The 13541-nt window shown below is 43.9% G+C and overlaps 1 pseudogene; it reads left to right on the top strand.

Annotated features, from left to right (window-relative positions):
• Window positions 1-11557: 11557 nt before the first annotated feature.
• Window positions 11558-11676, top strand: LOC133053173 (5S ribosomal RNA; annotated as a pseudogene).
• Window positions 11677-13541: the final 1865 nt, after the last annotated feature.

The following is a 13541-nucleotide window of genomic DNA, read 5'->3' as shown; positions in this document are numbered from 1 at the left end:
AATAACATGTACATTTCACTTCTAGTCGTTGGAGTACTGAAGCCGGGCAGGTGGCAAGGAGGGAGTACAGGGAAGACGCTGCTTCTGTGGTTGACATTTGGCTATCAGGTCAGGAGAAGATGGAGGAGACGTACCTGACCTTGCCCAAGCATCTCTCAACTTGTGTCCGATGCACTGGACCAATGGTTTTGACAAACACTGGGAAGCAAAGAGGTGCCCTGCCAGCTGATGAGGACCCAATGTCCTCTATCTCGGTTTGGGGACTCATTACTTGGTGCCTGAGTAAGATGGCAATGATGAGAAGACAAGACAGTGCCTCGATGTAAGCCTTCAACCCACCCAGGTGAAAACTTCATTTGCAGTTAGTACTTTGCGGTATTTGCTTTCTATCACATGTTATCCATTTACCCATCCCTCAATCCATCTTATCTTTTGGATTCACCTCATAATAAGCTGCAGACATGAGTACACTTTACTCCTAAACTCCTAGCATTCATGGCATTAACTAGAGTGTAAAATGCATTTATTGTTCTTTCTTTGAGGTGAAATTTACACCCAGGAAATGCACAAAGCTTAAAAGAGCCACTTGATGGGTTCATTTTGATGAGCATACACCTATGTATCACAAGCTCCCATCATAGCGGAAAACTTGAGTTATTTCTGCTCCCTTTGGCAGACTCCTCTGTTGACTGTATTCTCAGGACATCTGATTGAGGAGCTAATATGTTTTTGGAGGATGCTAAGGTGACATTTGTAAATGTAGCAGACACCAGAGTAGAAAGAGCCGGTGAGCTTTATGGAGTACAATGGAATTCTAAACGCTCAAGAGTGCACAATTTCCTTTAGAGTAGAAGGAACTTGCAGCTGCAGTAAACCTCAGAGGTTGGGGATTGGGAGTAGAGAAAGGGTCTGGGAGTAATCAGCTTGAAAGCGTACAGAGTCGAGCTTCATTCCCACTCCAGTAAATCTAGAATTGCAATAGTTTTGATAGGTTGTGTAAATGTTGACCTTTGGACTCTCAAGGGGAAAGTGGGGATGGGCCAGAAGAGAATGGCTAGCCATGTGGAGTGTCTCCAGAAGGCAGATCTCCAAACTGGGGACCCTCAGGACTTTGTGAAGCCCTTGGTCCCCACCCTCCCAGTGCTGCTCATCCAGGATATGATCTCTGCCGCAAGCCTAACCACTGACTTCCAGAATGCTCTTACTGCTGCTGCTGCTGTTGTTCAGTTGCTAAGTCATGTCCGATTCTTTGTGACCCCATGGACTGCAGCACATCAGGCTTCCCTGTCCTTCACTATCTTTTGGAGCTTGCTCAGGCTCATGTCCATTGAGTTGTTGATGCCATCCAACCATCTAGTCCTCTGTTGCCCCCTTCTCCTGCCCTCAATCTTTCTCATCATCAGGATCTTTTCTAGTGAGTCAGCTGTTTGCATCCGGTGGCCAAAATATTGGAGTTTCAACTTCAGCATCAGTCCTTCCACTGAATATTCAGGGTTGATTTCCTTTAGGACTGACTGGTTTGATCTCCTTACTGTCCAAGGGACTCTCAAGAGTCTTCTCCAGTACCACAGTTCAAAAGCATCAGTTCTTTGGCACTCAGCCTTCTTTAGGGTCCAGTTCTCACATCCATACATGACTACTGGAAAAAACAGAACTTTGACTATATGAACCTTTGTCAGCAGAGTGATGTCTCTCTTTTTAATATGCTGTCTAGGTTGGTCATAGCTTTTCTTCCAAGGAGCAAGCATCTTTTAATTTCATGGCTGCAGTCACCATCTGCAGTGATTTTGGAGCCCACCCCCCCAATAAAAAAGTCAGCCACTGTTTCCACTGTTTCCCCATCTATTTGCCATGAAGTAATGGGAACAGATGTCATGATCTTAGGTTTTTGAATGTTGAGTTTTAAGCCAACTTTTTCTCTCTCCTCTTTCACATTCATCAAGAGGCTCTTTAGCTCCTCTTTACTTTCTACCATTAGAGTGGTATCATCTGCATATCTGAGGTTGTTGATATTTCTCCCGGCAATCTTGACTCCAGCTTGTGAGTCATCCAGCCGGGCATTTCTCATGATGTACTCTGAATATAAGTTTAATAAGCAGGATGACAATATACAGCCTTAACGTACTCCTTTCCCAGTTTTGAACCAGTTTATTGTTTCATGTCTGGTTCTAACAGTTGCTTCTTGATGAACAGCTTCTAAAAAAATAGCTGAAAGTATTTTTCAGAAAGTCTATGTACCCATCCCCCCCAGTTTGAGTGATTCAGAAATGTCGGGGCATTACGGAAGGACTCTTGCCTTCGTGAAAACTGAAAGCTGAGATGTGTAAGGCCAGTGCTTGATATAGCAAGCAAGGCACCCCTTCTCTTCTCACAGGTTTGTCAAGTCCCAGGCTTCAAATAAGAGGCCCCCACCTGGTCCAGCTATCTTTAGCAATGCCCTGCTGATAGCCTGAGCTAACCAAGTGGATCAGATGCCACAGTCAAGGGCAGGGACCCTCTCCTCCATGGTGGCTACTGACCCACAAAACCAATGTCGATTGTAGGTCACACACAGTTAACAAAAGCAACTCCTGTTTGCAGTGATTGCTTCTTAAGGAAGAGTAAGGTACTGGGGCTCTGTTTTTAACTTCAAGCAACCCACAGCAGATAATTGAGAGAATGGACCATAGCACTCAATTCAACACTGAATTCTATTTCCCAAATATGCTTCATTCCTTCCAGTGGCTATTTAAGAAAAAGACAGAGGGCATGTAGGAGAATGGGAATAGCAGTACAGGAAGAAGACAGTTGGGAGGGACGTGGAAGATAGAAGGCGACTGAAAAAAATGATAAAAGGAAGAGTCAGGGGTTGGCAGTGGGGGAGGGCAGAGAGGGTGCTGAGAAAAAGAAAAAAATGGCAAGTAGAAAGATCAATCAGTGTAGTACACAAAAGGGACAGAAAGATACAAAATAGGAGAGAAAATGAAACAGAAAACCAGAGTATCAGCCAGGCCAACTCCTTAATTTTATTGAGGGGAAAACTGAGGCCTAGAATGGGGAAGTGATTTGGCCAAAGTTTTGCTGCCAGTTGATTCTTGGGCTGAGGCTAGGACTCCAGTCTCTAGACTCCCAGATCAGGAGCATGGCAGCCTAGGTACCAGGCTTTCTGGGAGAGACCGGACATCGTTCACTCAATCAAGAAGTTACACAGTGAATCTGAAGCTAGGAAGGAAACAGAACGCCTCAGATCTCACCAGACCAAGTCAGGCAACTGACAGATCATCAGAACAGTCCCAGGTCCACAAGGTACTGAAGAGTGTCGGGTGCCTAGAAGGGGCTTCTTGGAACCACTGGGTTGACTGAGGCCAATGGGCCCAGTCCTAAGTGGCCCGTGGATGGATTCCCTTAGCTACAAGGAGGAAACAAAATGGGCTGGATGTCTGTTCCTCCTCAAAGTTCATCTACATGTCCACTGCCAGTTCTGAGCACAGAGGTGGAAATCAAAAAATGTCAGAGGTTCCTGGGAAATTGGAGGCAAGATGGACTAAGTCTCCCCCAGCGCAAGCTGACCCTTGGCTCACTCTGGGTCAGACTCACTCAATCCACTCCACCAACTCTAGACTGAGAGAGATCCAGGCAAACTCCAGGTTTATCTTTCTGTTAGGGCCCCTCAAGGCTGACTGCTCCAGATAGTACTTCATAGTTGCCCCAGAGTACTTGGCAATTCACTAGCAAACTCAATCTAACCTGTCCCCCTCCCACAGATTTACAAACTTTTGACTGAACTTTGCCAGGGCTGGATATAATTAGGCATGGAACCAGAGGTTCCCAAAGTCTGCTATATGCCTACATATATACCCATATGCATGTGTAGAAAATGCTTTTGATCCACAAATCTTATATAGAAAAGCAGCTTATGATGGAGTTTCTTAAAAACCCTCTTCTATGGAGCATTTATCCTCTTCAGGGATAAATCTGGATTTAATTCCCACTTAGCCTCATCAAACCACACAGGCAAGTTTCCTCAGTCTTCTAGTGTTCTGGTTTAAGAACCCTATGGGTGTTCCTTTAGTTCCATTCTGTCACCTAGGCTTACAGTAGGATGATCTGGGGAGGCTGTGGTGAACATGACAAAGAGGAAATGCTGTGAATCAGTAATGTCCTAGCTGGCAGAAATAGCTGAGTACAGTGACTAATACATAGTAGCTGCTCAATAAATATTGTTGCCAGAGTCCTTTGACACCAGCCGAACTGCTAAAGCCCAGAGAGATTAAAAGACTTATCCAGGATCATACAGCTGGTCAGTGACAGAGACTCCACTAGGTCATGGATGATTCATATGAAAGAGGAATATTTTAAACACAGGAACCTTCTAACACTTCTAATATATATAATTATATATGCAATACAATGGAATACTACTCTGCCATAACAAAGAATGAAATAATGCCATTGGCAGCAACATGGATGGACCTAGAGATTATCATACTGAGTAAAGTAAGTCAGAAAGAGAAAGACAAATACCATATGATTTCACTTCTATGTGGAATCTAAAATATAACAAAAAGGAACATATCTATGAAACAGAAACATTCACAGAGAGCAGACTGATGGTTAGCAATGGATATTGGGGGTGGGGGAGGGAAGGATTGGGAGTTTGGGATTAGCAAACTACTATATATAGGACGAATAAGCAACAAGGTCCTACTCTATAGCACAGGGAACAATATTCAACATCTTGTGATAAACCATAATGGAAAAGAATAGGAAAAAGAATATCTATCTATAACTGAATCTTTGCTGCACAGCAGAAATTAATACAACATTGTAAATCAACTATACTTCAATAAAATAAAAAAAATTAAGTACTATTTATTCTTACCACTAAAAAAATAAAAGAAATTAGGATGTGGGAATTCCCCAGCCATCCAAGAGAGGTTAGGACTCAGCTCTTTCATTGCCGAGGGCCCAGGTTCAATCCCTGGTCAGGGAACTAAGATCACACAAGCCTCATGGCAGGTCAAAAATATTAACAAATAGAACATTAAAAAATACATATATATAGTAACCTTCTAGAATCACAGTCTCTTAGAATGACCAGTGTGATCGCCCTGCAGTCAGCATCCAATGACAAGCTGAAAGTGCTCAGAATTACCACCCAGGGATTTTAGTCCTGCCCCCTGGTACCACACGAAGCAGCCAAATCCTTCCACTTGATAAGGATTTGAAGACAGTCAATGGAGCCTCTGCAAATCCCTGGTTCCTTCAACCACCCTCCACGTGACACTCCTTCCACTCAGTATCTTCATCGCCCTCCTGTGGATTCACTGAAGTCCCTGTGATGCCCCAAAGTGGGTGCATCCTCTGAAGGGGACTTACTCTGCTCCTTCCTCTGGATGTTATGAGAGCGTGCTGCATCTCTCAGCACTCACATGGCACTGTTTGCTCTTCTTTAATCTGTGGTTAGCTCAGAACCCCCCCAAGATCTTTTTTATATGATCTCTTATCAAACTGTCTCCTTCATCTGAAAAACAAAAAACCAAATATTTATAAACTCTGTACTGCACTTCATGTGGGTCCCACTTTTTAAGGTCTGATTCCTGGAGGAAGATGCCATCACATTCTTCTAGGCCAGAAAACCTAAGTCTAAATGGTAAACCTTCAGTGAAGTATTCTTCCACAACCTTAGTTTTTTTTCCTACCTCATATATTTTCATCTATGTGTACAACCCCATGGACTATGGCCTGTCAGGCTTCTCTTGTCCTTGGAAATCTCCAGGCAAGAGTACTGGAGTGGGTTGCCATTTCCTCCTCCAGGGGATCTTCCCAACCCAGGGATTGAACCCGCGTCTCTTACATCTCCTGCATTGGCAGGCAGGTTTTTGTTTTATTTATTTTTTTTACCAGTAGCGCCTCATGGGAAGCCCATTTTCATCTATATAAAACTTAAATAAGGATCATTTCCACAAACTATTAGAGCTTACTGGTTTAAAGATAGCATACATGTGTTCAGCAGAGTAACGTTTATTTAGTGAATACCATGCACCGGACATTGTGAAGGGCTTTCTATACATTAGCTCATTCCCTCTGACAGATGGAAGACTGTTCTCCCAAGTTTATAGACAAGGAAACTGAAGCTCGAAACTTCACTGTTATTAAGGGGAAGAGGCATGACTTGAACCTAGTTCTGACTAATCCCAAAGACCATGTCCTTTCATTTAAGCCAGTGGCTCTTAACCGTGGCTGCACATTAGAAATCAGCTGGAGAGCACTGAAGCCTCTCAACACCCAGGCCCCACCCCAGCCAATTAAAGTGGAGTCCCTGGAGGTGGGCTCCAGGCAGGGGTAGGTTGTAAAGGCTCCCCAGGTGAATCTAATATATAGCAGTAAAACCACTGCTTTGTACCATGCTGTTTCCAAGGTATATTAGGCCAGCATAGATGTGAAAACAACTAGTAGGCCCTCTGTATATTTGTAGCACTGGTTGCTTCAAAAAGCAAGAGTGAAGTTATTTAAAGGCAGTAACAAACAAATAGTGCTGGAGAGACTAAGCCTGCAGTCCCCTGTTCTGATGGGGGAGCAAGGGTAGCCACCTACACTTCCTTGTAACTTCCCACCCCTTGAAACTTCCGCAGCTGATTTCTCCAAGTCATGTGCTTTCCCTGTTCACTGCGTTTAGTTCTAAAAGCTGGCCTATCTACTGGGTGAGCAGACTACAGGTGAGTCCTAAACATTTGTAGTTGTCGTGGGACATTTCTGTTTCTCTTTAATGTACGAGGACAAAAGTCTTGGGTTTTCTGTTTTGCTTTTCCGTTTCTGAGTAGGTTGTCCCAGATGGTGCCTGAGAGGTTTGCCTGGGGAATCAAAACTCTATATTCCTTCCTGTACCCCTCTGGTGGGTCTTTATACGATGTTTGCAAAATTAGGAACGGACATGATGCAACGAGGAAAATAATTCGTACATTAGCCGGAGGTGCAAATCCCCAAAGAGCCCATTGCCAAACTAAGAAAACTCCAAGTCACTGGGAAGCTGTAAAACCTAGCACTGCGAGAACAAAGGGCCCAGGCATATGGAATAGCTTATCAGAGGCCGGGCAACAGAGCCCGCGTGAGAACAGCGCCGGCTCCAGAGACAGACACCTAGGTCTGTTCAAGGAGAGGTCAGGAAGCGTTGGGGATGGAGAGAGGGCTGAAAGATGTGATTAAAGTAAATCCTCCAAAGATGGAAAAGCTGGCCTCAATGGCTCCTTCCTGTGCTTAATACACTTTCTCATTTTCCTGGGGGTGGGCGTGGGCACGCTGGGCCATTTGCTTCTTGCCTGTGGCTCCCTGTCCTTCCTCCAGCACTGGAAGACATTCTTTGCAAATCCTGGGTGTGTGTTTCCCCTTTTACAAGCAGTCAGGGCTCTGGGAAGAAAATGGATCTCTCTTCAAAATCATAATACCATCGTAGAAGCAAAAAAGGGCCTCTTCTCATAGCCTTCCCAGAGATTCCACTGTTATAACCCCTAAGTAGAAAGGGCTTCTGGGACAGTTTCCACACACACACGTCGAGCGCTGAAGAGAATGAAAGCAGAGACCCAGTTTAGGTCTCTAAATACACATGTTCCCATGGACTGTGACGAAAAATGGGACTGAGTGGTTTTTTAAATCTCTTTATCCTGTCTTTCCTTTTCTTTCTTTTTTTTTGTTGGCCTTGAAGGAGTCAGGTAATCTAATCTCCACAGCCCTCCATTTTTCCTCAGTTTGCCTGGGCAGCAGACACCACCAAAGAGTCTTGGAAGACAAACAGAATGTGTCAACACATCCAAAATGTTTCCCTCACGTGGCTCTCAGCTCACACTTCTTTCGAGCATTGGAGTCATGCGACATTTCCATGCAAAGCAAGTCTCAAAATAGCAAGCAGTAAACAGAGCCAGGGAGCCTGATGTAGCCCTGCCCCGTGCCAGCCCTGGGCCCTGCTCCCATCCACAGGGAAGCCAACTCTTTCCCTCCTCAGACAGCCAAGCCAGGCTACACGGTCAGATAATCAATGACAGGTGTCACCCATAATAAACCTGAAGGAACAAACAGACATATACAGAAACCTCCAGACTTGATCGCTGCAGGAGCAGCGTTGACTGGCACCTTACAAAGAAGCCCAACATGTGGGCCTGGATCCTTCCATCCCAGGTGCCCTTGGATCGGCAAGGAAGGTGAGAGAGCGGAAGGGGCCCCAGGAACTGCTCGACTGGGGAGGCTCTAGCCAGCAGGGACTGGGCCGAGACACCGGCAATGTTTATTCAGCTTACAGCTTTCATTTTTCCTAAGTCATTTCAATGAGTTCAAGGAAAGAAATCACTCTATTGGATTGAGTCCATCCCTAAATATTTGGGACACACGCTGAAAGGTTAGAAGCAAACTCCTGCAAAGAAATGATTGCTGGAATGAGGGAGTTGGCTACCAGAGGAGGCCTGGGACGAAGGCCAACCATGACCCGGGAGGGAATCAAGCGCAGTGAAACGATCCATGAAGTTTCTTGGCATTTTCAAGCACTCCTGGAAAGAGAGTGGCTCATCAACTTCACTGAAGAATCTCCGAACAAATAGCTCCACTGTCTCTGGGTTTCCTGGCCTCAGAAATGGGCTGGGCAACTTGACTGAACACTGGGAAATGAACATTTGAGTCTGGCATCTGAGGCTTTCTACTGGGGTTCAGGGTGCTTCAAACAACTTGCTGTGATCTTCAAGGTTACCCAAGTGCCAGGCAGAGCCCTAAGAGAACAGGTTTTCTCAGCCCTACCTGGACCTACATCTCTTAGCCTCTATTGTTGTGTAGGGATGGATTTGAGTCAAGCATGTCCTTTGTCTCAAAAACAACAAAATGAAAAACCAAACCTATCAAAACTACTCCAACAAGGCGGTGACTAATTTTCCAACAGAAACTTTCTGAGAAAAAGAGAGAAGGGATTAATAGAGTCAGCATCCTATTAGATTTAGGCTTCCCTGGTGGTTCAGATGGTAAAGAATCCACCTGCAATGCAGGAGACCAGGGTTTGATTCCTGGGTCAGGAAGATCCCCTGGAGAAGGAAATGGCAACCCACTCCAGTACTCTTGCCTGGAGAATTCTATGGACAGAGGAGCCTGGCAGTGGGCTACAGTCCATGGGGTAGCAAAGAGTCAGACACGACTGAGTGATTAACACACACATTGTTAGAATAAAGGGTCAAGAGCAAATTTCCTGTTTTGGAGCGCTTGGGCCACACTTTTGGGTTTCATTATCGGAAATCTAGCACCAGCAAGAGGAGGTGGTGAGCACGTGCTGTGGGAGTTCTCCGCCAAGAATCAGGGACCCAGGCCCGGACCCTGGATCCAGTCCTGGAGGCCAAGGTGGAGCCTGCTACAAAGAATGGACTGGGGTTGCTACAAAGAGGAACAAAAAAGGGGGTTGGAGAACGAGGACAACCTGGATGCCCACAACAAACCAGGGTAGAGGCCAGGACGTGTGCAAGACACAAAGCTGGAGGGGCTCCACAGACACCGACCCCTCCAGGCCTGGCTCTGCTTCCCAGGCCCCTGGCCCTGTCAGTGGAGAAAGGGTACCGTGAAGGAAGGATGCACCCCTGGTGAAGACAGTCACGTCACCCGCATGTTATGGCACATTGTATTTTTTGAAGCATATACTCCTGCTTCCAAGAAAGAGATCATAGTTTCATTTGTGGGAGCAGAACCCCCAAAGTACCCAACAAAAGACCAGAAACAAAGAGGCAGGCACAAAGACCTCTCACCAACATTCCTTCGAGCAAAGCAAAGCATTACCACAGGGCTATTTTCATGGCAAGAGGCTCATACGCACCTTTAATCCTGAAGAAGCAAGATGAAACACCCTACAATTTCTGTTTCAAATCCGTGTTTAAATTTTACTTTAAATGTTTTATGATAAGGGATACAAAGTCTTACTTAGTGTACCTTCTAAGGATTTCTTGTCCTGAAGCAATTTGTAAATGTTGCAGGGTGTCAGAGGTCGGTTTCAGTGCAGAAAAGAAGCTGTGTTCTGAAATCCCAAGGGGCACAGGGCTAGAAGGAGGCCCTGGGGCCATCTGATGGGAAGAGGAGGTTTCTCATTGCCCTGGAGTCTCCCCAAGAGTTTATTACTTAAGATTGGGAAACCTTGAGCAATAGGGCTTTGGGATTTCATCTCAAAATCCTCTAGGCAGTAGATTGCTCACTTTGGGGTGCTGCTGTAACATCCCAAAGTAACAAGGGGTGGGTTAGAGCGTCTGCAGCAGACGCAGGATGAAGCTTGAGCAGGTCCTAGCCTCCTCAGAGGTAAGCTGAGAGTGCTGGGCCCAAGTCGGAGTCAGCAAACTTTTTCTGGGAAGGACTAGCTAGTTAACAACAGGAAATATGGATCACATATGGTCCCTAGCATATTCTTCTTTCTTTTCATTTTTTAAACAGCTTTATTGTGATATAAACTGTATATCATGCAATTCAGCCATTTAAAGTATATCATTTAGGGGCTTCCCTGGTGGTCCAGTCATTAAGACTACACACTTCCACTGCAGATGGCATGGGTTCAATCCCTGGTCTGGGAACTAAGATCCCACATGCCATGGGGTGTGGCCAAAAATTTAAAAAACAACTATCATTTAGTGGTTTTCTATGCATTCACTGTGTTGTACAATCATCACTATAGTTTTTTCTTGTTTATCACCACAAAATTAAACAAATCTATATCCATTAGCCATCATTCCCTTTTCCCCATCATCCTAAGCTCTAGATATGTTGGCCTATTCTGTTCATTTCATACAAATGGAATCACAAAATATGTGTCTGGCAAATGGCTTCTCTCACTTAGCATAGAGTTTCCAAGTTCATAAATGAGGAACATGTATCAGGAATTCATCCCTTTTTTTGACCAAATAATACTCTATTGTATGGATATTCCATACTTTGTAATTCTTTCCTCAATGGACAGTTGAATTAGTCCCTCCTTTGGGTTATTGCTAATAATGCTGCTATGACATTCCTGTACAATGTCTGTATGGATTTGTGGATCTGTATATTCAATTCTTCTGGCTATATACCTAGGATTGGATATATACCTAGGTGGAATTGTTACGCCATAACAGTAACTTTATGTGTAATCTTTTAAAGAACTTCCATATTTACGAGTTGATGGCACCATTTTCCCATTGCACCAGCAATATACAACAGTTCTAATTTATTCACAGTTCTCACCAGCACTTGCATTTGTCTTTTTGATCATTACCATCCTAGTGAGGGGCTTCCCTGGTTGCTCAGTTGGTAAAGAATCTGCCTGCAATGTGAGAGGCCTGGGTTTGATCCTTGGGTTGGGAAGATCCCCTGGAGGAGGGCATGGCAACTGATCCCAGTATTCTTGCCTGGAGAATTCCCATGGACAGAGGAGCCTGGCAGGCTGTAGTTCATGGGGTCACAAAGAGTCAGACATGACTGAGTGAGTGAGTGTGAAGTATGATCTCTCTGTGGTTTTAATGTGTATTTTCTTAATGACTCTTGATGTCAAGAATCTTTTCAAGTTTTTTTTGCATCAACACTATCAAGAGAGTGTAAAAACTACAGCTATACCACCCTGAAGTCACTGAATCTCATCTGATCTACAAAGCTAAGCAGGGTTGGGCCTGGTTGGTACTTCAGTGGGAGACCACCTGAGAATTCTGGATGCTATAGACTTAAAAACAAAACTAGACTTGGCATCTATCCCCAAGCTAATTTTAAAGAATTCTGGAAGTTCCCTGGTGACCTAGTGGTTAGGATTCTGGATTTTTACTGCTGTGGCCCAGGTTCAAACCCTGGTCATGGAACTGAGATCCAGCAAGCCATGTGGCATGGCAAAAAAAAAGGTGCTCCAATAAGAAATCTGGAACTCTTGACATAAATGGAAAAATAGAAAGTTTCAGTGAAGAAAAAGATGTAAAGAACCAAATAGACATTTAGGGGGAAAAAGTGTGGAAAAAAATAACTCACATGTGGGAGAAAACATTTGTAAATCATATATTTGATGAGGGTTTGATACCCAGAAGGATATTAAAAAAACTCCTAATACTCAACAACAAAAAGACAAACATCCTAATTGAAATGAGCAAAGGACTAGAATAGACATTTCTCCAAGGAAGATATATAAATGGATTATAAGTACATGAAAAGATGCTCATCAATAATCATCAGGGAAATGCAATTCAAAACCACAGAAGATACTACATCATACCCAGCAGGATGGCTATAATTTTTAAAATGGAAAATAATAAGTGTTGGCACAGATGTAGAGAAACTGAAACCCTCATACATTGCTGGTGGAAATATAAAAAGATGGAGCCTCTGTGGAAAATAGTTTGCTGGTTCCCCTAAAGTAGTATTGCCATATGATCCAACAATTCTACTGCCAGGTATATACCCCAAAGAATTGAAAACAGGAACTCAAACATGTATTTGTACACCCACATTCATAACAGCATTGTTCACCATAGCCCAAAGGTGCAAACAACCCAAGTGTCCATCAGCAGGTGAATGAATAAAGAAAATCCATACAATGGAACATTGTTCAGTTTTATAAAGAAATGAGTTTCTAAAACATAGCTGCAACTTTAGATGAACTTTGAAAACATTATAAATTATATAACCAGACATAAAAAGCTTATATGGTTCCACTTATATGAAATATCTAGAATACATCAATTCATAGAGACAGATTAGATTAGAGGTTACCAGGAAGTGGAGAGAGTCGGGGATGGGGAGTTATTGCTTAATGGGTACAGAGTTTCTGTTTGGGGTGGCGAAATATTTTTAAAATGATAGCTGTATAGCCCTGTAAATGTAATTAATGCTATTGAATTGTACACTTAAAATGGCTAAAATGGCAGTCTATGTTATTTTGAATGGCAATAACATATAGTAAAAAGAAGTACTATCTTTAACCCATATATAGTGAATATAATGGTAAAAATTATTTGGGGGGCTAAGAAGCAAGTCCTTGGGTCAATTGAAATAAGGATTCCCAAACAAAGAAAGGAAAGGAAAGTGACCCTAATTATCAGGAAAACAAGAACTCCATCTGTAGGACAAGAGAAAGAAGCCTCCTGGCTTGTGTGGGACCCGTGCTGACTGTTAGTCAGAAGGAAATGCTTCAAGTACAAATATGCATGGGGTCTTTCAAGGGCATCCAGTCTGGGGTTTGGGGACCTTGCCCTCAGTCCTTTTGACAGAATGGCACTGCAAAACTTAAAAGTTAAGGCTACCAGGATGCCCAAACATGACTTGTGAGACCAGACCAGTAAAAGCTGGCCGAGAGCTATCAGTAATCATGGTGGGGGCAGGAGGGGGAGGTTCCTACTCTTAACTGATCTCAGGAGCTGCACAAGAAAGCATTGGCAGGAATACAGTAAGACAACGGAACTGCAGAGTACAACAAATTCCACGGCCGCACAAAGAGGAATTTGAACCTCTCAGGACCCCGGGACAGTCAGAAGTCCAGGGGTTAGAGATCAAGATCTGAGATTGGGTGGGACTTAGCCATATGCTCTAACCATGCAATGAGTCTA

The sequence above is a fragment of the Dama dama genome, chromosome X (assembly GCF_033118175.1).
Source record: "Dama dama isolate Ldn47 chromosome X, ASM3311817v1, whole genome shotgun sequence".
In the NCBI taxonomy this organism is placed as follows: domain Eukaryota; kingdom Metazoa; phylum Chordata; class Mammalia; order Artiodactyla; family Cervidae; genus Dama; species Dama dama.
This window is presented reverse-complemented; position numbering and strand designations above follow the sequence as displayed.